This window comes from Pyrus communis, chromosome 10, assembly GCF_041283825.1.
Source record: "Pyrus communis isolate YQ-2024b chromosome 10, ASM4128382v1, whole genome shotgun sequence".
In the NCBI taxonomy this organism is placed as follows: Eukaryota; Viridiplantae; Streptophyta; class Magnoliopsida; order Rosales; family Rosaceae; genus Pyrus; species Pyrus communis.
In genome coordinates, this window is record NC_142574.1 from 9,477,254 (window position 1) to 9,483,043 (window position 5,790).

General features: G+C 37.9%; 1 pseudogene across 1 annotated transcript; it reads right to left on the reverse strand.

Annotated features, from left to right (window-relative positions):
• Nucleotides 1-4,091: 4,091 nt before the first annotated feature.
• LOC148693493 (putative carboxylesterase 12 pseudogene) lies at nt 4,092-5,341 on the reverse strand (annotated as a pseudogene). Its single transcript, XR_015951930.1, has one exon. The product of XR_015951930.1 is annotated as a putative carboxylesterase 12 pseudogene (transcript).
• Nucleotides 5,342-5,790: the final 449 nt, after the last annotated feature.

Genomic DNA, 5,790 nt, shown 5'->3' on the forward strand with positions numbered 1-5,790 from the left:
GCGTCTTTGCTGTCATAAAGAGTCATGGCATTACGATAGTATATCAACTGTTGTCCGAATCTTCATCTCCCTTGAAGAAGGTGAAATATGGCGGGTAAAACTTCCTCAGTGGCTCTATCTGCTCAATCTCATATCTGAACGCTGACCTGCTCATGTTAGCCATGTCTCTCCAAATGGCATTATCGATGTTTCGATACGCTAGAATTCACACAGCTGCTCTTTTACAAGCCTTTATACTTCTTTCTAAATTTTCCTTTAGTAGGGCAAAAGAGCCTCATGTTGCCTCCGGTGTTGACGTGCTGGTCTATGTTGCTTTTCTGCTTATCCTGTTTGTCTATGTCGTGATATCGGTGCACGTGGTTGATTTCTGGCCAGTGAGCGAGTTGCTCGTAGTTGAGCTTGGCGAAGGGCTGCCAGTGGAACTTAAGCTGGACTACTCTCGTGCTCTTATTGGTATGTCTTTCCAGCTACCTACTTTAGTGCCTCATAAAAGGATCTCCTTGTGGGCCTAACCTCGTGTGGACGCTTCACCTAGAATGTCCAAAGTGCTCATTGAAGTGTGAACCTAACCATGAATGCACATTGACTCATGAACCGATTCAAGAATGAATGCTTCTTTGCACATTGAGGCGGGAGAAGATATTTTCTTTAGGGCCAAACCCAAACACATGGTCTGTGGCGAGCTAAGCGGTTGCTTGTTGGGATGTCGCTGGGACGAGTCACGATCATCTACCCTTGTCTTGCTTCGGGACACCTTGTATCGAGCGCCCTGTGCCTCGATGCACTCAACGAGCTGATTCAGCAAGGTGGTCTAAAAGCCAAATGCGAGAGTTCTTAGAGTATTTGAATTAGTTCTTAACGAAAACACCAATTTGTCAATGCAAACTTGCACCTTTTCTAGTTTTGACCAAAATACACCTACAAAACAATCAACAGCTATGATCAAAGACTTAAGCCTCAAACGCCCACGAGGTTTAGAGGGGGTGGTTAAGCCAATAAATCTCTGATGCCTAAGTTAGTTTCTCTCAAAAAAGTAAGTGTTTAGGGCTGACATCCGGCCAAGGTTTATGAAAAAATATTCTCAAGATATTAAATAGAAAATAATATCTTGAGATATGGTGTAAATATCTCTAATTGATTTAAATAGGTTACTTGCTTGAATGAAGTCGGTCTTAAATTTGGAATGTATTAAAGATAGGATTTGGGTAATTAATCCTTATTTTTAATGTTTTGACTTTTCCTTGCCAAGGGCAAGTGTGCTGTATTCAGTTGCATGGACCTTCAAGGGTGTTGAGCTGCACGTGGGAGTATTTAAATAATATGCCCATTTAATGAGGGAAATCTTATCTTTCTTCAACAAAAGTTCACGTGTTGCCTCTAGACTTTTTGGGGTTATTTTAGGCTCCACTGATAGCTCTACTTGTTTTTCTATTTAGGGTTTGCATATACTTGTTTGTATATTAACCTACCTAAATTTTTGGTTTCGATGGTTTACAAAGTTACAACTTTTGCCCCTACATTATTTTCTTTGACAATTATTATATCACATTAAATACATATCATTTTAGTCATTTAACATATTCACAATAATTTTATATAAAAGTTTACCAAACACTTACGAATTTTTTTTTTTTTTTGGGTTAAAAACACTTTTAGAAAAAAATAAATAAAAAAAAAAAATTTTACAAAAATACTCACAACTTTATTTTACAATTATTTATTCTCACAACTTTATTTTACAATTATTTATTCTCACAGTACAACAGAAACAATTTTTTTTGTCTTTTTTTTTTAAAAAAAAAAAAAAAGGCAATACCAAACTAGTCCTAAATGAATTAATTGTGTGTTTACGTAAGGGGAATACAACGAGGGGAATGGGAATTGCACACAATCCAACCGATTCAAGTGTTTACCAACACTTGGGGGAATGAAAAGCATATGTGGGACCCACTTAAAATGGGAATTAGGTTACTGATTTTTCCGGAATTGGATTACCGAACAATGGGTAGTAATTCAACTCCGGAAGAAAGCCTCAATCCGAAATAAACTTTTCTACCCTAAACTACCCTTTTCTCCTTCTACCTTTATCTCTACTTCTCTCTGTCAAAGAAAGATTATACAGATTTCATGGCTTGTGGGATTGTGCAAGTTTCATGACCAAAATCGAAAGGGAAGAAGATAGGAGATTTTGGATTTCAGTTTTGATCTTACGTTGGTTGGCAATGACCAAAATCAAGAATAGGTGGAGAGAGATGAATTTGTAGGAGGGAGAGAGAGAGAGAGCGCAAGGGGAGCCGGTTGGTGGTGACATGGGAGGTGGCTAGTGGTTATAGGAAAGGCGGTGGCTATCGGTTAAAGGGTGGGGAAGAGGGATTGAGTCACGATAGAAAATGAAAATATGGGAAAGATAAAGATGGGGTAGTAGAGGTCTCAACAAAATATTAGAAAATCAAAATACGAAAGTTTACTTAAAAAACAAAAAATAAAAAATAAAAAAAGTATTCTCTGTACTAAAAAAATAATAATTAATAGTAATTAGCATATAAAATAGATTAGTTAAAATAGGGGTATTTTAGTAATTATATTATTTTTTATTCCGATTCAATGTCAGTTTAATAGATCAATGTCATTTCTATTCCGATTACAGACAGTTTAAGTAAACAACTTCAACAGAAATCTGATTTTGATTCCATCTCATTCTAATTCCTCTTCAATTCAATTTATTCTCAATTCAATTTCCCTCAAACTGATTACGGATTAGTAAATGAGCTATAAAATTTACAACACACCTAACGAAAAAAGGTCCATTAATTTAGGCCCAGTAAAGGAAAAGAAGCCCAATTGCCATCACCATCACTTTTTCTTGATTTCAAGTCCCTCTGCCCTAAATTAATTACCATATCCTCAAGCCTAGCTTCCATAAAATGGCCATTTTATGTCACCTTGAAATCTAACTTATTTTCCAGGATAAAAAGGCTTTTTAACCAAAATGGCCTCTGAGATTTGCATAACACATCACTTTGATCTCTAAGATTGAAAATCAATAGAAATGGTCCTTGAGATTATCCACCATCCATTATTTTGGTACTTCCGTTAAAAACTCCGTTAAGTGTCTCAGAGCTCTTAGCTGAAAGTTTGGGCAATTTTCAAAGCTTCGTAACTCAATCGTTTCTTAACCTAATTCGACCCATAATATATCAAAATGAAGATAGGAAAGTGTAGAATAATATTATACCTATTTTGAAGCCACAATGGTTATCGGAGATGGCCAGAAAATAGCCTGAAAGGTCACTGGTCTGCGAAAAAACTGGAAAACTCGCCGGAAACTGGGTAAACTTTAAACGTTCATAATTTCTTCAATGCTCAACGAAATTGAGTCATTCAAAAACAAACATCATAGTTATCGATAGGAAGAAGAGAATGGTGCCTTTTTCGATGGCAAAATAAGCATGGTTTGGCTGGAAAACAGCTCTAAAATGGCTATCTTGGTCTCGAGTTAGCCATTTTCGAGCCATTTTTCGGTCAACCCACGGCGATTAGCCATCTAGAAAGGCACCATCCTGTTCGTCTTTGAATCACTCAATTTCGTTGAGTATTGAAGAAGTTATGAACATTTAAAGTTTACCTACTTTCCGGCGAGTTTTCTGGTTTTCCTGCAGACCAGTCACCTTTCAGGCTATATTCTGGCCATCTTCGGCAACCATTGGGCTTCCAAATGGGTATAATCTTGTTCTACATTTTGCTATCTTCATTTTGATATATTATAGGTCGAATTTGGTTAAGAAGAACGATTGAGTTACGAAGCTTTGAAAATTGCCCAAACTTCCGGCCAAGAGCTCCAGGACACTTAACAGAGTTTTTAATGGAAGAACCAAAATAATGGATGGTGGACAATCTCAGGAACCATTTCTATTGATTTTCAATCTCAGGGACCAAAATGATGTGTTGTGCAAAATTTAAAGACCATTTTAGCTAAAAAGTACATATGTAATATCAGAAAGTTTTAACCAAGAAACATACACAAAAAATAGGAAGTTCGTAGTAGTGTACGAGGCATAAAACAAATGAATAAAATATATAGCTGGTGAAACTAAAAAAAAAAGAGTAAACCACTCATAGGCAGCTGTTATTTGTATTCTAAAAATGTCATGAAGACACTCGTTTTAAGTGCTAAAAGTAAAAAGAGAAAAATGTGTATTAATGTTTTCGGAGTACCAATAAAATTTCTTTCTAATTCAAGAAAGAAGAAATCTTTTTCTTCATGGCCACAGCATTCTCACAAGTGGGATTGAACAGATGGAAGACATGCTCCTCCCCCTTTGATTCTATCACCTCCACAGCCGCACAGCACCCACACTTTCTCAGTGTCTCACCATAATGCCATGCCCTATCTTTCAACGCATCTTTCTCAGCAGCAAAAATCAACACTTTCTCACAACCCAACTCCGCCAGTTTCGGATCCTTACACGGGTTTATAAGCGGGTCATCGGATCCACTAGTCGAAGGGTGCACAAAACGCCACAAACCAGCCATAAACTCTCTTGTAGCTTCTGGGGTGGTTAACTCTCCCCCAATTGGTTCTGTCCCCCAAAAGTATGGATGTATCAATACAAGCCCAAAAAGCTTAACACCATCCAACCCCTCGGACCCTAATTTCGAAGCCAGGTTGTATGCTATATTAGCCCCAGCGCTGTCGCCAGCGAAGAACACGCGATGACAATCTGCGTAGCGATTTAGCCAATCTTCAAAGCCGTTCCCATCAAAATGAGAAGCAACCCATTTAACAGCATCCCATGAATCATTGTAAGCAGCCGGAAGAGGGTGCTCTGGGGCAAGCCTATATTCAACAGAGACAGCAACAACATTGGCCTCGGATACTAAGGAGTTGAGGTAGTTGTGATATGTGGGAGAAAAGGCGCTTTCCACACAGAACCCCCCTCCATGGAAGTAAACGAGAAGAGGGAGCTTGTCGGTTGAGTTGGTGGCGGATTTGGGGAGGTAAAGCCTTGCGGATATGGGTGGTTCTTGTGAGATCACGACGTCTTTGGATTGGACACCGATTTGGGGCGTTGATGGAGGGACTGTGGATGTGCCTAAGAGTCTCTCGACTCGACCATCTTTGTATGTTTTGATGATTGGAGAGAGATCATGGGCTACTTCGTTTGTCATGTTTGGATTCAAGGAATAGGAGACAATCGGCATCTTTGGAGGTTACCCGAGCTCTTCTCACCGAGATGAAGGTACCTAATAATGCTAAGAAGCTGTATATTGAATGGAACTGAGGGACTTGATTGCTTTTTATAGACCATATTACGGTCGTTGCCGATCGTGATGAAACTCATGCATACAGTTTTAGAAAATTCTAATAAATTTATAGAAAATGTTAGGAGACCACTTCTATTGTATGGATAGATAATTACCGTAACGTCTTGTGTTAATGGTACAAAAATATTATAAATTTGTATTCACGTGGAACTATATTATTAACATTGAATGTCACAATATGTAGGTGTACCTTATAAGTTGCTTTTTATCTAGACACGATCGAATACAACTGGATCTCATATACAATAAAAGTGCCAAACTATATTAGAGTATATCCACAATGGTGTCATTTTTGTGCATGTAATAAGATTATTGTTCTAACTGAAGTAGAGTTTACTTTTATTAGTATGGCCTAATTTTATAATAATATGGTATCTGCCCAACGTCGCTCTAACTTTGTTAGGACGCCAAAGAATTTTCAAAAGGCTGTGCGCCAACTGTCTAGGTTCATAATCATTTTTCAAA